At 30.6% G+C, this 27,911-nt stretch overlaps 1 protein-coding gene across 1 annotated transcript in view; it reads right to left on the reverse strand.

Moving 5' to 3' along the window:
* Positions 1 to 26,436, reverse strand: part of LOC148307920 (uncharacterized) — a 368,047-nt gene extending 341,611 nt beyond the window's left edge. Inside the window, exon 1 of the mRNA XM_088262611.1 lies at positions 25,993 to 26,436. The gene's annotated coding sequence lies outside the window, so the exon portion shown is untranslated. The remainder of the gene's footprint in view (positions 1 to 25,992) is intronic.
* Positions 26,437 to 27,911: the final 1,475 nt, after the last annotated feature.

Here is a 27,911-nt window from a genome sequence, read left to right on the forward strand (position 1 = left end):
GATGTAAAAATTCTCGAGGACGAGACGAAGAACAACGATTAATATTCAGGGAGTCTACACCAGTCTAAACAAAAACTTGTTTTTTTTTCTGTGGTGAGAGTGCAGAGTGCACCGTGTTTACTATACTTAGGTACCTGTATCTCGTACCCGAAGTGTCGCATTCATTAATTTAACTTTCAGCTTAGATTCCAAAAGGATAGAAAAATAATAAGTATTAAATAAAATAGTTCTTATATTATGTACTTGTATATAAAAAAAACTATTAATTCAAAATATTTAATAGTATTTTAAAGGAATACACAACTGTTAGTGTTCTTTTTTTCTACCGCTTGGTGTAGGCCTTGTGGCCTGTTCCAGTAGTATCAGGACTGTGATGGTATTTCAATGAAAGGATAATGCATTGACTAAGTAGTTTACAGAATTTAATTATTACTTATGAACTTTATTTCCGACTTGGCGAAACCGGTTGTCGATCCGTATGCAACCTTATAATAATGTACACATTATTAAAAGGTTGCAACAATTATTTTTTCTGCTATTACTGGGCCGTATTTGTGTATGTTTTGATAATAGAAAATCGTGTCATTTTTAAAAACCTAAAATTACTAAAAGTTAATAACAATTTTAGTTTTATCATTAAAGTTAAATAACACTTTATTGTTATGAAATATTGATTTCTTTCTTTGTAAAACACATACTTTTTTCATATTATTTTTTTAACATCTCATCAAAGATGAAGAAGAATATGAAAGTCTGGGCATTTACGGGGCTGACGACCGTCATAGGCTGGTTTAAGTGATCACTTTACACACGTGTAACATTCACCAATTTTACCCATTATTGACAACCACACTACTCAAATTCTTTGACCAATTTTGAAACATTGTTCTTGAATCACTAGAACTACACTAGAGACATCTATTGGTGAGATGAAAATAAACTTTTTATTGAGCAGAAACTCTTTTATTAATAATCCAGATTTGTGAACAAGTATTTGGACACACTCAAAATGTTGTTAATACTTTTTTAATTACCCGCATTAAAAAAATGTAAAATCGTCAGATCAATAACATGGAACAAAATTGAAATATTCGTTTTATCTTCTCGTAAAATTATTCATCGGGCAATTATTCCGACAGTATACGTTAAGTATTGAAGTTAAATCCCAAAATCAAACACGCAAGTACCAACACTTTCACACACACACCCACACTTCACATACACCACACACCCACAATTCCTTGCACATCCTCAAACAAGCAGCCGGAAGCGCTAGAGACGCAACTTGCCTTTTCTTTTTTAATTGTTAGCCATATGGACTTAATGCGCGACCACGTTTATTCAACGGGGCTTTCATTCGACACACCAGAAATAAAGATCTCCTTAGAACGAATATAATGTCGTTAGATACGTTACAAGTTATCTCAGCTTTGAAGTTACAATTTGTAGTATTAAACCGCATTTGAACAGTTTAAATATACAAACTTTATATAATTAATTAACTTTGTTTTCACCACTTTTTTTTACTAATACAATTTGACCTACCGGTTTCAACAAGAACCTAGTCATCATCAGGGTTTATTTTAATTAAAATACTCATAAATAATCATAAATCATATTTTTAGGATTTTTACGGAGTGTGCAGAAGTTTTTGGTGAGAGTATTTTAATTTTTTTAATGTTTTTTAATTAAAATAAACCCTGATAATGACAAGGTTCTTATTGAAACCGGTAGGTTAAATTGTATTTATAAAAAAGTGGTGAAAACAAAGTTTATTAATTTTATAAAGTTTATAAAATGTGCCACAAAGTATCTGCGGAAAACATTCAAGAAATATATATGCAAATATTGAAAATCGTTGATAATTCGATTATCAACTTTACCCGACCAAAAGTAAGTTAAAACAATATTTATCTACGTCAGTTTGGGATAGTTGATTTTATGTGAAATATGACTCAAACTAAAGCGTTAATATTTTTATTTTGATGTGTAAACCAACATGTATAAGTATATAATTTTAGATATTTTATTCTCGGCTGCAATCAGTATTAAACACAGCAGCGAGACTGATTTTTGGAATTTCTTTATTCAGTCACATGACTTCATTACTTTACGAACTCCAATGGTTATGCTTTCCCGAAAGCTATACTTAAAGTACCCAAATTTATTATTATTATTTTTCATGTCGACCAAAACCTATTACCATATAATAAATCTTACTATAAATAAATACTTTTCAATAAATTACAGAAAATAGATAAAACGAATTTACATTTTATATTTGAACAGTGTTTGAATTTTGACTGCGTGATGTTTAAAAATGGTCCATATTATGATTAACTACAAGATTAAAAATATGAATTATCAAATCAGAAGTAGAAACATGATATACTGGTAAAAACTTATTCACAAATCACTGATCACAGATTAACAGCTGTAAATAATCAAAAATTTCAGACTTTCATTTCGTTTTATGAGGAGTGTTGCCATATATACAGATTTATCTGTATTTATACAGATTTTAGGCTGCCGTTACAGATGACAGATTTTACTCTTAGGCAGTACTTTTAGTTTTATACAGATTTTTGGAATCGGACATAGTATATGTTAAACAGAAGAATGAAAATATGTATAGATTCGAGCATGATTAAAATTTGATAATAAGTACTGAAACGTTGGAAGGATTATTACTATCAAAACAACTACAATGATCCATGCTACAAACTAAAAATAAAAAGGATTTTATTTCTAAAATTAATAAAAATGTGTATAAAAACAAATTTTATATTTTGGGTTATTGATTCTTTACAGATTTTATACAGATTTCTAGACTATTTGATTCAAATTTTTTGGTTTGACATATGACAACACTGAGTGTGATCAAAACTGATGTCATAAATCAATGGAAAATTCAAAAGGAATTTTACTTTGTTGAAATACGTTTATTAAATACGTAGGTCCGAGAAATTAATCACAAAAAAATATTACTAACATTAAAAATATTATCTGTGTATGTCAACACAACAATTACACATGCAGGTAGGTACTTATCATCCTTCAAAGAAATACGATAACACTGGGATTCGGTATTGGCCTGAACTCAATTTACGATTAATAATAATAATTGATTTAAATAATTATGAACGAATCTACAAAATATTTATACTAATTGAAATCATTTCACAATATTCTGAGATAAAGATGAGCATTGATAATTTTATTACCTCATTTTTTTAAAACTAAGCACACACACCAAGCAAAAACCATATAACCAATAACAATAACCGCCAATCATGCAATATAAATTACACTATGTACACAACCTTCAATTTTAAAAACCAAACGGTCCCGTTTAATAATTATGTAAATAAACCGATTATTATACTGAAAACAAGAGTTATGAAAAAAGTAGATGTATAAAATATATATATCGACCTACACAAATTGGGCAGTAATTTGCAATATGTTTTAGCATAATATTATGATCATCATTGCAAACCCACAATGTCGTCTACATGTCACTTACAGGATGTGACATTGAAATGACTGAATTCAACTGTAAGACGTCACTCTTCTAAATATTTATCAATGTATAAAATATAAACCACAATGCATAAAAAATCTACACACAGTGAAGAGGCTTTTTGGAGTATGTTTCCTTCCAAAGTAAAATGGCTAACATCTGACGTTGATTAAAATATTATTTTGTTTTTATTTTTTTATTAATTAAAATGGTGAAAACAAGATTTATTACCGTATTTTATACTCATATACTATATACAAATACTTTTTCATTGATGAAATTTTCAATAAATAATGGCATCCCTTTTATTGGCTTAAATTTTTTGTACATAGTATATTTCATTTATTTGTTAAGCCATTTCTTCTTCTTTTATGGACTATGTCCTGTCATTCTCCGGTCCGCTCCTGGGAGATGGAAAACCAGCTATCCCTCCATCGCTTGGGTGGTCTTCCTGGGGGTCTGATCCCGCTTATGCTGCTGTCCGCTGCTATCGTCACCACTCGATCCGAACTCGCTCTTCCCACATGATTTCTCCAGAAACGTCTTCTTTCTCTTCCCCATCGCACAACATCTTCAACATCGCAGATTTATCTTATTTCAGAGTAAAGCCATTTAACTTGGTTAAAATCTTTAGCTTTATTCCTTTGCACAGTATCAACAAGACTCGATTTCTAAGTTCACAGCAGAGTTTTCACAGATATATGTACCGAGTGCACAAACAGAACAGAGGATTCCTAGAGATCTCGATGCAACTCATTTGTTGCCCAGAGAAACCAACTAAAAATGATTTTTTTACTTTAAATGTTCATCCAAGGTTAAACTCCCACAAAGCAATATAAAACTGATGGTGATAATAGGTTAAGTTTCAGGAAACAAATGTGGCATTAATGATATGTATTTTCAAAATTACACTAATGTTCAACCGAAACAATGGGTAAACAATTTGTTTCATGATTATCGTTTAAAATATTTTCAATAAGGATATTTTTTTCATTTTATAAATATGTTAACCAGTGCAAAATGCATATTTTATTCTGTAAGTTAAGAAAATATTTTATGCATTTTTCAGTATTAATACTTGATATAATTAACAATTTTATATTTATTCAATATTACCCTGGACTGGTACCTGAAGTGGAGGGTTGATCTCCTTTCCTTCATGTGTTAACGATTAAGTTAACACTGCGTTTATATGATGCTGTGCCCTATGCACCATTGGGGTGCGGATAAGGGATCGACTTTTTTTAATAAATCTGATACAAAACAATTCTTGTTTGTTGTAAGTAAAAAAACTATCAATAGGTATATACCATATTTTAAATTGATAACCCGCAAAGCCTCTACTTTTAGAGATTTTTCTGCAGGTAGGATAGTAAGGATAACGGAGGTAAATGCGAGAAATGTATCACAAACAAACATACCAATAAAAGAAAAAAAACAATCTTTAATGATTTTATGTTGGGGATTTGAACCCGCGACGCAAGTTTCAGTCTAGCGCCTACCCAACTATGCTACGGAGGCGTCAAAATGCATCTTGGGGTGTGCGTAATGTGTCTGCATCAGCAAACAAAGTACAAGGAAACGAAGATTAACTGGCGCCAACACCCTTTCTTTATAGAAAAATACTGCTGTAGAATTCCCAAACATCCTTATTAGCATAGCAATAGAAACATATATGAAGCGGGGAAACTTCGTCTTCTGACTTTGCAATATTATGCAATCGAGATATTCGGATATAAGGATGTTAGTTTCGAAATGCTCCAAAATGGGTTAGGGGAATTTTCAGTCACGTGCATACTTCGATATATATTTTTAGCCGAAATATATATATATATATATATATATATATATATATATATATATATATATATATATATATATATATATATATATATATATATGTGTGTAATAATACCTAGGTACCTACCTATACATTTTATTAAGTACTTACAAATAGTACCTACATAAAACAGTTCTACCACTAGATGTCGCATGCGTCGCACAGAATAAAACAAAAGACTTCCGATTGAAAAAATATAATATTCTGAACTGTCAGAATCAGATAGATAGATAGAAAAATATTATAAAGATAAATTAAGAATAAACTCTAATTATAAACTTTAATTACAAAGCAACACATTGTTTATTTTATTATTATACACCCACTTTACATATTATTTACACCCAATTTACAAAGAAAAATATTACCACGTTATATATAATTAAAGACTCAGTTAAGTGATCACTTTAGACACGTGCAACATTAACCACTTCTACCCATGATTGACATCTACACTGCTTAATTTTTTGGAACTCCTAGATATATTAATGAATCTCGTGTCACAGAGCGTGTGAATTCATAACAGTTATATATGTTGGAATGGGGAAAGCTTTCATTAAGCAAAGACTCTTTTTATTTGTATGCTAAGTCCGAATCCTGGATTCTATTCACATACTCGAAACCCGCCTAAAAACAAGTCAATTACAAAACTCCATAATATTTGCCGTATGCATGCCATTTTGGAGTTCTGTGGAATTTAAATTCTCATATATTATTTAAAAATTGCCCATTTTACAAAAATGTGGATTTTTTTATTTCTCTGCAGGCGTGGTGTATCGAATTTTTTATGACCGTTATTTCGTTTGATGTTGCCCTTAATGACCTTGTAAGATGATATTTTAAGATAGATGTCTGGAAAGGGATTGAACGAGAATGGAAATACGTTGAGAGTTGTTTGCTTCTGAAAATACAATGGAAACCGTAGACTCCAGAGGTTACAACATATAATCGTAATATATTTAAACATTCATAAATATTTTTTTTACATGTTAGAGTCAAAGTTTATAAATAATACATTTCAGAAGGTTCTAGCGATTTCTTTTTTTTTATCTATAAAAATATTTTGCACGACTTAATTTGAACACACGTAGTATACAGGGTATTATACACGGTGGCACAAAATTAATTACTCTATCAGAAGATGTCATAATTTGCGCAAATGCCGTCGTACGTCAATAAGTTTTGACAGCTGCAGTATACAAACAGATTTAAGGTGACGCAAAATTAATAGTTGAATTTTGTTTTTCAACAACTATTTCACTAAATTTAAAAAAATCTTTATTTGGACCTTTATTTTTTTCAATTAAGTGGAAAAGTTGATATCCGTCAAGTGGCTGCCACTAGTGTCAAAACACATTTGTGCCCGTTTTATGTTTGTATACTGCAGCTGTCTAGTTCACAAATGTCAAATATGATATGACGTACGACGCCGTTTACAAAGATTATAACATCTTTCTATAGGGTGATTAATTTTGCGCCACCCTGTTTTACCTCAACATTACTTGTATATTCAAGAATATCCGATAAGTATTTTCAGGCAGCGTAAAGCACGCAATAATTGACTGTCGATTGAAAATGTAATAAATAAATAAATTTAATCAATTGATCCGTTACTAATGTCTTTGAGTAGGAACTATTGCAAAGAATTCGATAAAAAAATTCTAACTTTATATAAAAGTAAGTACGGAGTAATCTTACGTAAACGAATCTATCAATTTCCATGACAAGGTACAAGTTTTACAACCACATTTTATGCGAAAGTTTTTTATTTCATTATTTTGAGCATTTATTGTATCGTATCCAAGGAACCTGATGTTTTTAAATTTACTTTTTACTGCTCTTGAGTCCAGCTATAAAACCATTTTCAAATACGAAATATCGTAAACGAACATCGAGGAAAGGCGAAGAATATTATAGAAATATACAATATATTTGTGTAAAATATCCATGGGACGAGGAAAATTTTGATAGGTCGTTAAATGTCAGTAGAAGGTCGGCTTAACAATAGAAAGATAATGTTTATAGAATCACCGTGCAACGAAAATTACCTTGATTTACTGATGTTTTGTGTAATAAGTACATAATAATAATAATAAGAAACCATTGTATTAAACTAGGGTTTTAACCAGGCTACGCCTCTTTTTCGAATTATTGTATGTTTCTCATATTTTTTAAAATGCCATATTCATAAACGGAGATCCAATTTGTTTTAAATGTTTAGTAAGGCAATTTTATTAATTACTAACTACTAGTCAATATGTCCGAGTTTGAACTATCGACATGATGAGAAATTTAAACACGTTTATTTTAATTAATGTTTTACTTAGTAAATACCACTATTTCTTAAAATCCACTGTGACAAGTGTTTCGATGCATTCCGCATCATTTTCAAACACCGTATGATGCGGAATACATCTAAATACATGTCACTGTAGATTTTAAGAAATAGTGGTATTTACTATACTTAGTAAAAATGGATAGATATTACCACAAAGTGACTGCCGAATCAATTAATGAATCGTTTATTTTAATTGATGAGATATTTTTATTTAAATAGTAGAGTCTAAAAATATTATTTCTCACAGCGTTGGAAAAGTAACTTTGATGAAGTTATAACTGGATTATACAGTTTGATTTTGGATTATACAGTTACATTTTTTTTAAATATCTATCATAAAGTTTTTTTTTGTTTCTAGCAGCCTATGGGTAAACACAATTGTGTTCAGAGAGAAATTATTTGTAAAAAATTGACAGAAATATAATTGTATTATAAAGATATTTCCCAGAGTGAATTAATAATACTAGAAGAAGTAAAACTTTTTTGAAAGAAACGAGAGATTATTAATGGTGATAGCCTCAGAAAGATATTCATATTTCTGCCTTCATACGGGTTCTTGTCATAAATTATAAATAATTTATTTACTTACCACAAAACAAATGCGAATGTCTCATTTGATGATTGAATACAAATGGTCATATATCGATACGCAAGTATATTAAAACACTCACAATTACGTGGTATTTCAGTAACAAAACAAAAACGAATTGTGAGAAAAAGAGTTATTATGTAATATATGTAGAAAAATTGTTTAAACAATTTATATCATAATTATGTATTGAAAGATATTCTGCTTTTTTGAAGTTGTATAATCGAATTAAATTACTAAGCACGATAATTTTTGAAAGTGCATGGCCATTGTATTCGTATAATTGCATTTTCATTAGTATAAAACGTACTATTAAATTATTTCCGTACTCGTGAAATGTTTTGGAAAACACCCACATATAATAGGTGCTTTGGATTAAGAGAAAAACTCCCTCAAAATCTATTGGAGTTTTACCATTTTAATTATTAGCTAATGCTTGAAAGTAAAATTTAAAAAAAATCTATCATATGTTTAATTTTTGTTACGTTCTTTTTGCTTCGCAATGAATACAATTAATGCTATAAATTATGGTTACAATATATCTGAATAATATAAGTAAATATGAAAAAAAGGATAACATAACAAAAGACTGTATAAAGTTGAAAAACTAAATTTCCTACAACTTGTGTGCGTTTTTGTGTGTGTGTGTGAGTTGTCTTTTTGTTTTGAACGAGCATGTATAAACACATGATTACATATTTAAACTTCAATCAATATAAAAGGAGAAAAGGTTTTATTTCGTTTTCTATTAAGGCTTTGTTTAGAATCAAATAAAAAATGATGATAAAAACAGAAAGGATCACGCATCCTTCATCATACTTATTTATTACTATCATCAAAGGCATAAGGGTACAGCACGTGCCTACCGTCGCTAGAGAGGGATCTCTAAAAATTCAAATGACCGGACTCGTCAACATTTATAACACGAAATACAATAAATAATATTCTGAATAGTTTAACAATTTGCTATTTTATTTTATCAAATAACAAAGTATACGGATACAGGCTTACAAAAAGTTTTAAAAAATTTATTGATCTAGAAAAATACGTGTAGCTCGCTAAAGTCCATTTTCTATTTATTAATTGATTTCTGAAAAATATTACTTGTTTCTGACAGATTACTAACTAACTGACCATCACGCCGCTTCCCCACAGGGGTTAGCAGAGGGAATAGTACGCCACATACTCTGTCTTTGCAAACATTATTCGCCTCTTCCTCGTTCATGGATCTCCTCATACATACCCGCCGATTATTTTGAATCCTAACCTGACCGCTTTCAAGTATTTGACATATCTGATCGTGACAAGTTTTTCTCGTTCATCTCTGCTTCTTTACAAATTATTCATTTATTAAATTAAGCTTTTATGTTTTGTATGGTGTAATTTACAGAAAGCTTTGTTTTACATGTAAATAATGTTAATGACGCCAATAAATGAATCCTGTATTTCGAAAACCTTACATATCACACGAATAAAAAAAAATCGAGAAAGCGAAAAACACTTCTTGTAGGGATTTTTTTTAATTACCTAACGTCCAAGTGACTCTGAAATCAAGCTACGGATTATGCAACACCGCTTATCATGACCCTACTCTGACTTCAACTTTTTAAGTTTCATAGCCTATGCCTACTCGTGAGTGGATTTACTATTTATGTTTAAAGTTACTATAATTTGATGTAATTCATAAGTGAAAATTCTTGGCAAAAACACTCGCTCCTGTAAGGAAAAGTTTGATCGGCGATGTATGTACCATTTTAAAGATGTTAATATTCTTATTTTGAGCGTGGTTGAGAATTTTCTGTGTTAAATGGGTTTTGAGACATAAATAACAAATCATTCAATATAACAACGTTTGTTACAGTTGTGATTTGTAATGTTCTCCAGATCCGCATTTGAAAGCAGTTTCATTTATTTATTTATTTATTTTTCAAAACATATAACATACATAAGCCATATATATAATATTCTCGATGAGTAATTTCTATTTCTCATTTTGGGACATGGGATTAAGGTTAACAAGACTGGAACACAAATAATAAAGTAACAAAAAAGATTTATTTGAAATAACCAAAACTAATACATGGCAAAATATTAAAACAATAAATAGGTATAATAAATATGCATTGCAGGTGAAGTTTATTTATCAAACGAAACATTTCAATAACAAGATACAAAGCCATTGAAAAAGCACGCCATACATGTATGTTCCAAAGACCGTTATTTTGCGGACTTTTGTACGATTTCATAAAAATGACCAGGAAGTAACATTACCATCTATTAAGAAAGTTATAAAATTTTATGCGGAGGTAACTGCTGGATGTCTAGACCCGACATGAACCGAAAAGGGTATTGCACATACAAAATACAAAGTGCGGGCTTTTGTGAACCCCTAAAAGCTCTTTGTAGAAATGCTACTCGGCTTCAACCATCATGAATAACTCAATAGATTCCTTACAGTTCCTGTTAAAGCGCTGCTACGTAGAATAGGTAGGGTATTTTTTTTCTTTTCAACTATTTGTTTCGAATCTTTACTAGGTACTTGCTGAACTCCTATAGGTGTTTATTTATAAAATTCTCAATACAGTCCATTCTAAAAAGAATATGAATTAACAAAATGTTTGCGGGATACATTGGAAATTAAAACAAAATACAACGCATATACGTATTTATTAAAACATATTTGAATTATTTTTTGACATCTCAACATAGGTGAAAAAGAATATGGAAGTTCTACCACCAATTCTACCCATGATTTACATCCACACTACTCAAATTTTTGGAACTTCAATTAAATAGAATTTCACTGGAGATAATCTATGATGATATGAGAGAAATCCCAAAACTTCCATATTGTTCTTCATCTATGTTAAGATGTCATTTTTTTGATAACTCTTCTTCTAACCCTTATCCGCACCCAATGGTGCATAGGGCACTGCATCATATAAACGCAGTGTAATCTTGATCGTCAACACACGAAGGAAAGGTGATCAGCCCTCCGCTTCAGGTACCAGTCCAGGGTAATATTGAATAATAGCCGAGCGTGCTGACTATTACTACGGAGGCGGGCACTCTTAAATGGGAATAACTCTTAATTGGGAATAATCCAGATTTGTGAACAAGTATTTGGACACACTCAAAATGCTGTGAAACATATTTGAATCCGTGTCACGTGGAAGTAATCGAATTGACACGTCACATATTCTATAATATAAATAGAACTTAAGTAAAAAGGTTGAATGGGTTGATGCAGTCCAGTAGCCATTATAATATAGAAGGGTATGGTAAAAAGGCTTCGATTTAATAATATGGGTCAACGGGCCTGTTAATATATTATATATTGAATTATGGATGTTCATGTACCAGCTGTTCGCTGAGTATGTTAACGCACAAGATAATTTGCCTTTTAAAACAATAAAAATAACATATTCCTAAAAAAGTAACTTTTGATCAAATTTGGGATATTTTGAATAGGCCACAATAAAATAAGCAAATTGAGATAAACCACTTTTTGGTTGGATTCATTAAAAAGATTAATGAAGGCATTCATTGTTAGAATTTTAGAAGATTTTTAAAAATACTTTTTGATGTCACGTGTATATTGTAAATTAACGATATTTCGGTTGCGAAAATAACCAACTGATATGATTTAATTTTTTTTCATATACATATAATATACATTTTTTTACATTTTTTAAAATTATATGTATCACGGCTCTTTGGGCATAGCCTGTATTGAACCGAAATACTTACATGTTAGTACAATATATATTTTTAATTACTAGATTTTATACATTACATACAATAGATACAAAAACAATTTACAGTAGAAAGGTTTTACACTAAAATAATTACACCTGTATTTTAATTAATTATTTTTCCACCTTGAGAACTACCAACGAGAAGCAACCATCGACGGACACTGTTCTTAAAAACATGATCACTTCTGAACTTGGAATTCTTAATGGTCACGGGCAGCAAGTTAAATATCTTTGGCGCAAGGGATAAATATAAAGGGTATGCTTTGATTTATCGTTTTAACATTGTTTTACATGTTGAATTAGAATACGTGGGTGACGATTTAACAGAATTTATTGTGAGTAATCGGTGTAATAGCTATTCTTGAATGCAATGGATTCGAACTTAAGTGTCGTGGGAACTACGATAATTCACACGAATATTTTACACGAATAATAAGTGCTCATTATTTATACCATAATAATATACAATACGCTTATAATAATATATAATAACTTACACACGCTCATAAAGAAAATAAAAGTTATTACTCAATCCGTGGACAGGTGCGAGATTTTTTTATTTAAAAAAATCATTGTAAAATTGTAGAATAAAATAACAATTATATAGTTTTTTCCACATAAATTTAAGTGCTATTTTTGTGGAAAAACTATATGGTTGTTATTTTATTCTATAAAATGCAATGCCACCGAGAAAAATCAGTACAAAACTTCAATTGTTAAATTGGATTATTGAATTGAAAAATAATATAATCAACTGAAGTCGCAAATAATTCAAGAAATTCGATGCAGCGTTTAAAAATGCTGATGGTTTTCTTCTTGGGAATTACAAACCATAAAATCAGTTTAATTACGCAAAAAATAATCCTACTATCGAGTTCAAACAATGCAACCAATCTAAGTCTTCATAATCGTCACTTTCAGCGATAGCTTGCAGTTAATATTCCAACCAAAATTATATCTTCAAGAGAATTTTTAAAAAAATAAACTAAATAAGGTTTGAAAAATTTGTTGCATTGCAAACAATTCTAAAAATTTAATCAAACAGTATAATAATTACAGAAGTATATAAAAAATAAGGGACAATTCAAAATGATAATTGTAAGTACTTTATTTTATATAAATATGGTTTGAAAGATATTTTTATTAATATTATTATCATCATGAAATTAGGTATGTAAATAATTGTTTCTAGGAATAAGCTAAGGAGGAACTTGCGGAAGACATTGTATTAACTAAAAGCCCGAAATTTTACCGAACAAATAACGTTGGGTTCATAACAAAGACGAAGCTTATCGTTAACAAGAAATTGGTTCATGTTCCATTGGTTTATTGACCTATTTATCAATATCGAAATCTGATGATAAAAGCGGATAAGAGGAAAAATATGTTTACAAGTATTTTTACATAATAGAATCTAGTATTCTCATTCCCACCATGTAAAAAGCTTGTGTTTATTTTGAAGTTTTTGCATTATTTTAAGATTAAAATAAACTATGTTAAATTCAAACGTATTGGTGACATTATTTGGCGATGAATAAAATGATGAATTGAATGAATTTCTTTACAAATATGTATGTACGTTGCCTTTTTTTCTGTGAAAAACTTTCTTCTGTTTATGTGTCGAAATTGCGAAAATCTAGAAAACAAATAATGCTTAACTGGAATAGTAAATAACCATTATTTTTGTAAAAAAAAAACAATATCAGATGGCAGAAATTGTATTCGGTGTTCATAAATAAATATCGATATTTTCTTCTTAGGAATAGCAGTATTGAAAATTGTGAGAATAAACGAGATATATTTAGATTGTTCATCCTACAGAGATGACGGTGACTGGCGTCTTCTTCAATGTAATTAAATTCTAATATCCGTTTAATGTTACGTTATAATTACTCCTTTCACTTCAGGCGCCGGACTGCTATTAAGAACCTGGGGTGATCAATCGCAAAGTGAGTGATTTATTTTCGTATAAAACAAAATCATTTTGCATCTTGATCATTAGTCTGAAGAAGCTGCGCAAAAAATACGTATTATAAAAGCTATGTCCAACATACTTATTTGTATGTATGTTATATTTTCGTTGCATTAAAATACGTGCTTAAAATTACAGGATTTGATCGCCTTCCCAAGACGCATCCTTCGACTGAATTACGATAATACATAAAAATATATATAAAAATATGTATGTATTTTATATTTTTTCATTTTAAGTGAACATAAATGGTCCAGTGATAAATAATGAGCATAGAAAAACAGATGGTTTATTAAACAATCGAGTAAGTAAGAAACAAATTACAAAAAAAAATATTTTGCCAAACCTTGCTAGCGTTCTGGTATTATTATCGGTCATTTAATTTGATTGCAAAATTACTGATAAAAGCAAACCACGCTAAAATGCGTTGTGATCAAATTACTCGGAACAACGCACTCGATTCAATAGTGGATTATCGCCAACTCCCCTTTCTCCCGAAAAGTAATTTATCTATGGACCCATAACTGCCCTCTTGAGGAGTGTATATAACAAACAAAATCTACAACACGCTGCTGCAGCGATATCAAATAATCCCTGTTATTGCCGAATTCTCTGCTGGAAAGGGTAGGTACTTTGTAGTTACTGGTTTCTAGAGCAGCCATTTTACTTTTATTACACTCGTAGAGCGTTATGCTCCCGTGACGGCTGAGTATGTATAATATATCTCATTTATCGAACATGCTATTGCATAGAAAAGTCAGTTCAAAAAGAAGGCGCGCATTTTAAGTGTTGATTAAAAATCGAGCGGGAAAAAACGGATAGAAGCGTCGAGAAAAAATACGGAGCGTAGGAGACCATAGACTATAAGAAAGTATTTTTATTTAACCTTTGTTACGTGATCCCAATTTGAAATACACCCAAACATAGCGTTCCTAGTCTGGTTTAACTCTAATCTCCTGTTCTGGGGGCTAACCAAGCCTAACTCATACACAGTTGTAGTCCGTACAAATCAATATTACTTATCGATATTTATAAATAATTTCGGATTTCGTATTCATTTACTTCCACCACAGAATAACGAAAACAATTACAATTAATTTAAGTAATCTAATCTAACAAAAGTTATTTATAAATATTTAGAAATCATTTTTAAAACGAATGCAAAAACATGTTCATAGCGTCCTGGGCATCAATTACACGTGGAAGTTAACACTTTAAGTACTGTTCTATTGTAGTTTAGGTAACATGAATTTTATTTGTATTCGGTAAAAAGTATATTTTGATTTTTTCCGACTTCTTGACAATACTGATCAAAAATCGGAGAGGATCTTTTGATTGAAAATCAAAAAGTGTTAAGTATAAAAGTCTTGGAGTAAAGTTATATCGACACTATGTAAACATTTATGTCATTTCAAACCTGAAAAAAAATATCTAAAAAGTTAATAATATCAAATCCTGCAATATATATATGAGAAATTATATTTAATTTATTGACAACTTCCCCGCCTTGTAAAAAATATTTTAGAATATAGTTTTGTTTAAATATCACATTATGACTAAACAGAGAAACCGTCTTTAAATACGTAGAAAGAAAAGACCATTTAAAAATTGAGCCAGATGTAAAACATTCAGTTTCGCTTCTTCGGGGATCTAATTAGTAATTTATTAAATGAAATTTTAATGTACCTACTTCATACATCTATGCGTGCAAACGTTAAATAAAAATAAAAATTTAAGAAATGTTTTTAACTTTATATCAACTACAAAATTACGAGTACTTTGCAGTTGCGTTCAACAAGTTACGGTGAATCGGTGAACGGTTATTTTTTTAATAGTCACATAGATGCAAAAGTGGGCGCTAGGAATAAAAAGGTTGACTATCCCTACTCTAGAAGGAGCGCGAATCTACTTCCGCAGATAACATATTCGTCATCAAGAGGGTGGGTCCTCTAACCTTAAGAAGCTCGTGTACAACTAAGATCAGTATTGAGTTCACTAAAATTTGTCAAAATTGTCCGACTGTATTTCTACATCAATAATTATTAACATCAAGTTGCATCACTGAGTGGGCAGATTCATCAAATCAGAAAGTTGTCAACGTAGGTGTATAATACATTATTTAATGCATAATTTACATGTTATATGGAAAGCGATTTTTTTAACCTCCTCAGGTTTTCTCCAATCCGCACCCAATGGTGCAAAGGGCAACGCAATAAACGACATGCTGCTAACTGGATCGTCTGTTATACAAATCTGTCCGAGTCGTACGCTCCAGATTCTCGGATCTAGGAGTAGAAAAATAGTTGACAGGTACAAATGAAGTACGTGAAAGGTATCAGGTAGATATTATAGATATATGGGAAAGGAAGTATAGGATAAAAAGTTAGGAAAAGTACAACAGTAACTACAGCTGGGGCACTCGGAGCCGTATACCCGTACCCGTACAAGCTTGCGTAAGCTACGAGTATTTATTATAAATAAATACGCAGACGCACGTTCTTTCATTTTTAGCTACAATGTGTGGATATATATAAATATAATATATATATATATATATATATATATATATATATATATATATATATATATATATGTTTATATATATATATATATATATATATATATATATATATATATATATATATATATATATATATATATATATATATATATATATATATATATATATATATATATATATATATATATATATATATATATATATATATATATATATATATATATATATTTATATATATATATATATATATATATATATATATATATATATATTTATATATATATATATATATATATATATATATATATATATATATATATATATATATATATATATATAATTATTGCCATTAATTATAAATTAAAATTTACTCTTAAATATCTTAGTAATTACCAGTTAATACTCGAATGTTTGACAACATTAAATATGGTCAGAGATAAGATTTCAGCTGAATCAACAAAAAACAACATGTTTTTTGTGATAATATTGCATATGTTTTGGTACTCTTCTGTCATTTGAACTGTAAACTGTATATATATTAAGCGATCCACCATATAACACATTTCACTAACCTACTACAAACGTGACGTTCTCTTTCGATCCCGCAATACCGGAATTGCAAATAGGGATTGAATAATAAGGATTGCTGAATTAGAATTTAGAGGGTTTGTTCCGATAAATGTTATTAATTAAATTGTAGTAGAACCTATTGTTATTTTTAAAACCATGAATTAGGACTGAAGAGTGCGGCGTTCTATCCTCTCTGCCTACCCCTGCGGAAATAAAACAGCTTGATGGTAGTAGTAGTAGTAGTAGAAATTTCCTTCGATTCGCGAAAACCCCGAGATTGGAAGAATCGGGAAATACTGAAAACTTGAAAACTAAACGCTTGAAAATATTTGCTATTTTTTGTTTAATCAAAGCATTGTTAATTTTGTGGTACGGTAATATAACACTCAAATATAAAAATACATAATAACTTGTAATATAAAAATATAACACTCTCCTCTTCACTTTGTGAACGATAAATGATAGGAGAGTGTTATATTTTAATTTTTGTTATTTGAAAATAATGTTTTATTTATGACGAAGTCATTCTATATCTACTCATATAAGGGATTGGTATGTAGACTAATAAATAATTGATTACACGTACTTAATAAGCGATTATAACTCATATGATTTTGATGTGGCACACTGCAATTTATCGCAAGTCACGACACAACTCCATATGCGTAAGATATGCTTATGTTTCTAGAACAGTCACTAAGTCTTATGCGATATTTGTGTCGCCTACTTTCAAAATCCGCCAGATCCATGTAAGTCGATTTTCCAAAAAATGCAAAATTCTCCGGGTAACATTTATGTTTAAAAGATTTGTCTATCTATAGATAAAATATTATGAAATTGAGAATTTTTTTCAGTATTAAAAAAAAAACACGAAACACAAACCGATAATGACGTCATCTTAATTTTTGACCTATCCCCGCTCTCTGATTGGCCGATATGGGTCAGAAGGCAAGTTTCATGAATATAGGGGAATTTGAAATACAACGCTGTTTTTAAGTAAATTTTTAACCGGGTTTTCAAGTATATAAATATGTTAAACAATAAAATCCACAATTGGGATTCCGATAGAGTATTTATTTTAAAATCTTATAAAATTGGATCTGGCGGGTTTTAAAAGTAGGCGACACATTTATGTGGTTAAGTAGGTACGTAATTTGAGATACCTTATTTTATAATAATCATGAATAAATCTTTTGTTCATCAGACATAGTCTCACAACACCTGCGTGATCATTATTGTATCGTTTGCATAATATTAATTTTATGAATATTTTAAAATCGTCGTAAAGTCAGTTACAATTTTCGTCACTTTTAATAATAAAAGGAATAAACTAGTATTAAATTTAATATTGTTTTAAAGAAGTGAAAGGCTTCAAATGTTTATGATTCGTGCATATAACATTTTAAGGTCATATTCTCATTCCATGTATGTGGGAAGTTGAAGTGATAATTTGGACTTGTCAAGAATATTAGCAAGTTTGAAAGAAAGTTTGCTAGATTTGGCTTCGACAAAATTGAAGTGACATTATAGAGCATTCATATTTACAATAGTAATAAATTTACATAATTTTGAAAATAAAAGTGCTTAATGCCAAGATCTCAATTTTGTCTCAAGCGTTCAAATCAGAATGCGCTCTGCCGCGCTCGGGGCTGTACGTGTGTTCACGTTGAATTTTTTAAAGAATATTTACTGGACATATTTTGTTTTTAACTCCTTACATTTCAATAACTCTTTTATTTTCAAAACCATACAATTATTTAGAAGAAAAATAAATTTTTTCAATGCAAAAACGGTGTTTTTTAAAAAAAAATATGTAAAATGTTACCTGTATTTAGAGAAAATTAAGTTGCGACGTAACGAATACTGGGCTTCAAATATCGAATATTGATTAGACTTTAATGTCTCAAAAACAAAAAACAAAAAATATGCACGGATTTTTAACAGCTACACCTACGATCCTGATACATTCTTATTACATGTGTGACGTGAATAAAATGCCTTTTAAGGTAGTTGAGTACAATATCCACGCTTGCATAATTCACGTGACACGTCACACGACCTGGCCTTGATGAATGAAGTTGTGCGCAGTAATTATGATGATGGTTTGACAATGTTGGAGTCATATCCAGCAGCCTGGCTAATATTGTCATCAATCTTAGCTCCCAGACTCCCCCAAGTCTCCCTAAACAGTAAACAGGAAATCATAACATTATCATTGAAACTGAGCCGTTAAGTAACGTTAAGATTTGTAATCCAAAGAGGCTTCTAGGTTAATATTATTACTTCTATGTAGTATTTATACTTACCCTAGAATTACGGTTATTAAATGTATTTGTATTATATATCCACAATGCCAATCTGTTATAAATATTAACCAATTTTCAGATGTATTAATTATAGAAATATCAACGTACATGTAATTTTAAAACATTGAATACTCAAAAAATAATATTGAATACTCAGTAGGTATGCGTAATATTATGATCTATGACTATGACTATGTATAAGTGATTTATCCAAAAAAATTAATAAGTTAATTAATTAATTAATTAATGGTTAAAGGTCCACCTCCGAAGTGAAATGGCCAGGACACTCGGCTACCGTTCTGGAAGTCCCGGGTTCGATTTCCAGGGGGAGTGGTGAAATAAAAAGTGACGTTTTTACTCTAATATTTATTCAATATTACCCTGGAGTGGTAACTGAAGCTGAGGGCTGATCACCTTTCCTTCATGTGTTAACGATCGAGATAACACTGCGTTTATATGATGCAGTGTCTTGTATACCATTGGGGTGTGGATAAGAGTTTGAAGAAAATATATTGTTAGAATAGATACTTCCAGAAATAGTAAGGGAAAAATATGCTAATGAGACTACATTTTTCGATTATGAAGGTTTTCATGGCTATTTGGAAAATAGCTGTGGAACTCCCTAAATAATCATTGGTCCTAGGATACTAACCAATATTTTAAAAGTCATCCAAAACGCAAATTTATTACGATACAGTGAAAACGACATTAAAAACTACCAGCTACCAAACTTAGTACTGTATTGGACTGACGAGACACTAGAGAGCACGAGTGCGAAGATTGACTACTTGGAAATTATTTTTATGTGGGAGGACATCGTCACAAATTTTAAAACAGTTTAGATCAATTATTATATTTATCAAATACAAAGTAAGTAGGAAGACAATATACATATCGAATAGAACGACCTACAAACTAGACATTAATTATTTAAATGACACGTTTATCGTCTAAGAACTATATACCGTATATATGTGTTAATACGAAACATAAAAACAAATGCGATATTCCATACATCCAAAAAAATCTATTTGTTTTTATTAAAAGAACGTATTCATCTTCTTTTGAATAACAATGGATGATTATCCAGTTTTAAATTAAGTATGTGAGTAATGCAAAATTCAACGATCCATGCATTCAAAACACTTGAATTTAGGAACTAGAATGAATCACACAATTTAGGATTTTATACCAGTATAGGCAAAAAATAAACGATAATATCACTGAATCATATTAGTTGAGTGCTAAAAAAAACTTGTTAATATTCTTACCCGTTTTTTCGATTTTTGAGATGTAAACCTTCACATATAAGATTAAAAAATACCATTTTGGCCTAGGACAAAAAAGATATTAAGTGTAGGAAAATAATATATTTTTTAATAATAGTCCTAAATGGGGTAGAAGTTTCCAGCCGACGCCAGCAGCGCACCCTCGCGTTACTAGCACAGTTCCCCCACCCCTTCCTAAACCAGAATTGCACATCTCAAGAGGTCAACATTTTTTATAAAAGCCTCTTTAACTGTCTGTCTCCCTGTTACACTTGTTTCGTGCGCACGGGACTGGGTGACATGCGTGTTTTTAAAATTTTCCAAAATTGTTTTATTTTTAATGAATTTTGGTCGTTAAGGCCCAGTATTCGTTGAGTCGCAACTTAATTTTCTCTAAATCCAGGTAACATTTTACGTAATTGATTTATTCTTAAAACACCGTTTTTGCATTGAAAAATCAGTTTTTTTTTTCGAAATAGTTATATGGTTTTGAAAATAAAAGAGTTATTAAAAGATAAGGAGTTACAAAAAATTATAATTTTTTTTTTCTATATACTTATGTATATTCTAAAAAAACAACAACAAAAAATCCAACGCACATTATTTTAAAAACTCGGACTTGAATATAGACATGTGATCGCTCTGGTGGTCTCCGGATGAATGAATTCTGTGTTTGCGAATATCCCCATAAGTCGCGATACCAACCGTTGATTTAAATAACGCTGGGGTTGGTGCCGCGCTCAAACTCTTAACCGTATACTAATAAATGAAACCAACGAAGAATGAACAGTTTTATGGGTGTATACCTAATACAGTTTCTCCTCGATTTATCTTTTTTAGTCTTCCTCAATTCTAAAGACGAGTGGGAAGGATCCGTACTAACTTGGCCTAGCATACGGCAGTACTATATTTAACGAGGTGTGTTCAATATACGCAATAGAAAAAGAGATCAAAATATGATGACCTTTTTAAAAGTTCTCAAGCCAGAGAATGTAAAAAAATGTACAAAATAATAAATAGCAAAGAAACGTGTAAAATATAAAAAAAACAGATATTCAAAAAAATAATGTCGTTGAATTTTTTAAGTTAGATTTTCGAAGTGGAGAACTTTTAAGTTAATATGTGAATATAAACAAATGAAACATGTTCCTCATTGAGTATAATGTGCATACAATCAGAAGAGAAACCTGTTCAGTAGCTCTATAGTTTACGGGTAGCGTAGGGGAAAATTAAATCCGTATTAAGTATACATGATTAGCAGACAGTTGTACGTACTTTTAATTTAAAATAAGCACATATTTCAACCAATGTAAGCTTAAAAATAATGATTTACATGTCAATACTTTATACAGTTTCCTTTTGTTCTATGGTATTATCAAGTAATCTCGGTTAATCTTAGATGAAAATTTAAGGAAAGCTACGATTAGTTAAACCTGGATAACACTATTGTGTCTATCTTAACAAAGGCGATGAGAACTTTTCCGCCGATTGCTGTAAAACTAAATGATTTATTCGAATAATCGGTTTTTTTCTTAAAGTTTACACCCAAAATTGAAAGCAAATAGATGCTACTCATAAAACAAACTAAGAAAACTATTGTAAAATAAAGTTTTATTAAATTATGTTTAATACATAATTTTTTTTTAATAAAGACAGTTGGTTCATGTGCACGTATGTATGTAATTTTGAAGCATTTTTGTACCCTGCAAATGCATTATTACGAAATGCACTTGACATCTTTCGTTTTACGTAGGTATTGGTGTTTAGAGCCAGCATGCAGCGCGAGTAGCCGCGAGTGAAATTGGGTGCAACGGATAAGGGTAGTAAGGGGTTACATTGACATTCGTAATGTGGAAGGGTGAAACAGCGAACGCGGAAGGGCTACACCACCCCCATCTCGCAGGAGCACTTCAAAACGACGAGCACTTACATGAAAGCGACAAAGGGAGAAACTCCGAAGGAAACAGAAGGGGTAAAAGTATTTGAAACACAGTTTAAACTGAACGCTACAACGCGATAAATGAATACTCATCAAAATAGGCGTAAATGACTAGCCAATATTCATGAATACCGTATGTATGTCGTTTATACATGTCTCTATTATATTACAAGGTACGTGCTTCATAGGTTTTTTTGTAGACAACAACGTGCCTGCGTAGGTGAGTTGTGTGAAAATGTAGGCTTATAAGTAGAATGCTGCAACCATTTGTATTCAATAATAAAATTATTAAACAAAACGGTGTGGGAAGTTATGTGTGTACGTGTTTACGTACCAACATCTAGACAGAGATATATCAATAATCTGAAGTATAATATCATGTTGCCTTAATAAATATACGCACTGCGTACCAATATTAATGCGCACAGCTCGCCTATAACCTATGTATAACAATGACTCGATAACGGAACCGGCACATGTGGTCAAATACCAAAATAAACGTCAGCAGTGAAAAATCACATTCGATTGGTGTAACTGTTATGCAGATTAACATACATGTATATATCTATATGGAAGGTTTTTATACTGTTGTACAAAATGATCTATGTTGGAATCAAATTGCAAATCTAGAAAAATTGCCGACATGTCTGAAATACCATATTATCAGCGTTCCCGAAAATGTAAATACATAAAATATATTGACAAACGTAATGAGGAAGCTTGGTATTTTTTGTTGCTGTTGTTTTTTTTGATAAGTAATTTTACGACTTTCTGAAGGTTGTAATTTTTCGACGTAATGACAAAATATTCATCAAACTGACGTACATAGACAATAAAATACATTCAGTAGATCGGTTATCATGTCAACGTGTGACGTCGCGAGCTTAAAATCGGTAATAGTTTGCGCTCTTTTTCAGGAGCAGTAACTTAATTTTTTTACCATGCATAAGGAAATACATATTTTCAAAATTCAATATATCATAAAATTACAGGCCAACGTTTTTTAACAAACATACGTAGATATTTTAAAGTATTTTATCATAACTTTTTGCATCAGGCACAGTTTTGATTGGTCTTCACGTTGTCAGTTTTTTCCCATTTGTTTTTGCCTATACTTATGAACAATTATGAAATATGGTTTGCATTTTTGTCTTGCGTGGTAATAAATAGAATATGAAAGATTTTTTTGTAATCTACGATGTGTCGAAATTGAGAAAGATAATATAATTATCTGATAGTTGATAACTGGTAGGTGCATTGCTATTTAGACAAGCCGGAGAATTTTTACTCTTGAAAACATGCAATTGGTGTAATTTCGAGCAAAAGTAATTATAAGGTGTACGGTCGGAAGACGGCAGGATGCAAATCGCAAAACACTGCACCTTATTCAACAGAGCGAGACCTTGTAACCTCCAGATGTTGGCGATGTTACGACTAGGTAGGTACCTGTCTACAAATATTCTGGTGTGCCTGAAGACTGCATGAATGCATATCGCTCACTCCTTTCAACAACGTCATATATCAAAAAACGTGATTTTTCAGGGGATCGTTTGTAAAGTTAAAAATATAATACAATGTATTAAAAATAAATATCAAGCCACTTATTGAACTGTTTACTGTGCAACAGATCTTTTTATGTAAAACCTGAATGTTTTTTCTCCATTTGAAAAATATTTAGTATATTTAAAAATAATAATAAAACAATATCCTTTCTTCAAAATGCAAAAACAACACTTTCTGCCCTGTAGCGGGTAAATATTAAGTTAAAAATAAGCCGCTTTTGCTGGGATATAGTACATTTTCTAGGCATTCCGAAAACACGAACAACTAAAAATTTACGATTTTTTATTTATGACGTTGTTGATAGGAGTGAGGGACTTGTGTAATACCACTTAATGAGTTTTATTTCATTACACACGACTAGTTTTGAAAAGTTATTTTCATCTGAGTACAGGTGAATCGTAAAACAATATCGTAAAAGTTTTACCATTCACCTGTAGATGTAGATAACTATAGTTTTCGAAACTAGTCGTGTGAAATGAAATAAAACTCATTAAGTGGTATTATACAAGTGTTTAATTTTTTTATGATGATTTTCTACTTTTGGCGCCGTGCCCGCGTTCGGGTGTAAGCGACCACCTAGTCAAAATAAAACAGGGCTTCCATCATCCCCGAGCACTGGTCTCGATCCCTTTCTACCCGGAACAGCTCCGCTACTCCGAGACCACCCCAATTTCTTAGCCAAGACAATCGTTTCCATTCCAGCCACCTTTTGCCCTCAACCTTCCCTTGCATGATGGTCTGTCTGGAGGACCTGTTACTATGTGGCGCAGGTACTGACTGTCTCGTGACATTTTATGGGTTTCAGAGCTGGAATTATAGAGAAAAGATAACGCATTAACTACGTAGATAACTTAAAACATTTATTTCGTTATTGATTCGGCAATCAATTTATGGTAAATTTCTAATTTTAATTTTACTCATTAAATATCAATATTTCTTAAAATCTATTGTGACACGTGTTTCGATGCATTCCGCATCATTTTTAAACACCGTATGTGTTTCACATACGGTATTTGAAAATGATGAGGAATGCATTGAAATACGAGTGACAATAGATTTAAAGAAATAGTTATATTTAATAATTAAAAGTTAAATTAAAAATTTAAACATTTATCCTAGACTTTTATTTCTAACGGCAGTGGTATTTTCAAACCGGTTGTCGATCACTTTTGTCATATTGTCAGGAAGTTGATGATAATGATTTTTTTTTACTTAATGGAAGTCAAGTTAAAGTTATCTACGCTACTTAGTCAACGCGTTATCTTTTCACTGCAATTCCAGCTCCAAAGTTCTTCTTTTTATGGAGCATTTCCAGCACCGTTCGTAGTATACATAATTATAATTTAATGTGTAAAAATCATATGCAAGAATTGGCGCTGCCATATAAATAAATAAATAAATATATATATATATATATATATATATTACATATATATATATATATATATATATATATATATATATATATATATATATATATATATATATATATATATATATATATATATATATATATATATATATATATATATATATATATATATATATATATATATATATATATATATATATATATATATATATATATATATGTATATATATATATATATATATATATATATATATATATATATATATATATATTTATAAATTATAACAAATTATTGTCAACAGCTATAAAACCATCTTACCTTTTTGAAGATCCCAAAAATTAATTATAGACATACCATAAATACCCTTTTCTATCTTATCTATCTGTATAAAAATACTTATAATAAATACTCGTAATATATTAAATAACTTACCTTGGAGAGGGACATATCACGATAAACAGCTGTGATTTAAATCGACAAGTCGGACATATGGACGCAATGTTTACAATAACTTCAAACTGGTCCCGGTTTTAGTACTAAAAGGGCCCAACTTCAAAATGCAACAGAGCGAGAATCATAAACACCAAAAGTCAACAATACAGTCAAAAAGTTGCTGTCAGTGAACAAAAAATCTCAAAACACCGGATTTAAATCACAATAATTCACTCACAATCAATTCGGACGATCGGCTTCAATGTTTCTGCACAAGCGAAACATTGGCGATACGTCTCTACACTTTTCACCGGAAGATAAACAAGAAAATGTACTTTCAAATTAATGTTCGCTGAAATAACGACAGTACGGTGTCAAGTCGGCAGGTATGCAGGAGCTACCACGCAGAGCACGGCCGCATCGAGCGCGCGATGGCGTCACACTGAAGGCGGGATGGAGGGATCACACGCGGTCGATGGGAGGCACGGTAACGGAATAGTGGAATAGCTTTTAGAGAAGTGTGCAGCGACTCTCAAGTGTGGGGATATCTTGGGATCTTCGGCATTGTGGTGGTGCGACCAGCTTCAGCGCTTGCGCCGTGCGATGCCCGATATTTTGATTATACATGTTCCATTAGGATATTGGCGAAATAGCAGAACTGCTAGCTGCTCTTTTATCTCGCTGACTGCCGACAACTTGCCGGTTAACTGTGAAAAACAGCTTGTTTTGATTGATTGAAAGCTTTTTTTCGCTTTATATTAAAAGCACCCAAGGGCAATGCTTTACTTTTAATTAGGCACCGGTGGTTTTTGTGAGAACCACAGAAAAAATATTAATATGAATATTGTTTTTTCACTGTTGAAATGATTTTTTTTAAACATAAGAGTAAATACCAAAATCACTCTCAAACGAGTTTAGTGAACAAAAAAAAACATTATACGTGTATTTTGTTCTTTTGGCAAGGCACCCAAAATTAAGTGATGTGTAAAAACATTATATTTATACTATAAATTGATTCAGAGTATAGAACCCCACACTCATCTGTCCTGACATACACTTGCTTCCTCCATAACTATACATCTAGTCATACATGCCCTCCGGTTGCATAGACTACTGACACAGATTTTAATTTCTTATTGCTTAAATCGTCCCAAGTCTTTCTTGGGCGTTCTGTTCTCCTGTTCACATTTACCAAATATACTCTGTTGTCATGTTGTCATTCCCTCGTCATCCATTCGCATCGCGGGTTCAGAAAAAAATTCCTTAGCTTTTCCATTATCCCTTACTTCCTTCATATTTAATTGCAATTTTGACATGCATTTATTACATGTGTAAAACGTAACAATGAAAAAAAAAGTATAAATGTATATATATATATATATATATATATATATATATATATATATATATATATATATTTTTGTATATATATATAAATATATATATATATATAAATATATATATATATATATATATATATATATATATATATATATATATATATATATATATATATATATATATATATATATATATATATATATATATATATATATATATATATATATATATATATATATATGTATATATATATTGGTTGATGCAAAAGTAATGACCGTTTTTTATGATCCCAGGTAAAAAAAAAATTTTTCATAAATTATGAATAGTATCTTCTTTTTTTATGATTCCATTGTATAAAGGATGCTTTCCCTCTACTTTCTATTCAGTTTTGGCCTGGCCAGAGTACAGTAATAACCCCTTGTATTTTTTCAAAATGTCGTTCGATAAAGTGCATTTACGTCATTGTTTACTTTATGAATTCCGTAAAGACAATGCCGCGAGTGTGGCAACCAAAAACATTTGTGAAGTGTATGGAGCAGATGTCATCAAAGTTTGACAGGTACGAAGATGGTTTGCAA

This window comes from Brachycentrus maculatus, unplaced genomic scaffold, assembly GCF_059751285.1.
Source record: "Brachycentrus maculatus isolate JH-2025_06_01 unplaced genomic scaffold, ASM5975128v1 h1tg000185l, whole genome shotgun sequence".
NCBI classification, from domain to species: Eukaryota; Metazoa; Arthropoda; class Insecta; order Trichoptera; family Brachycentridae; genus Brachycentrus; species Brachycentrus maculatus.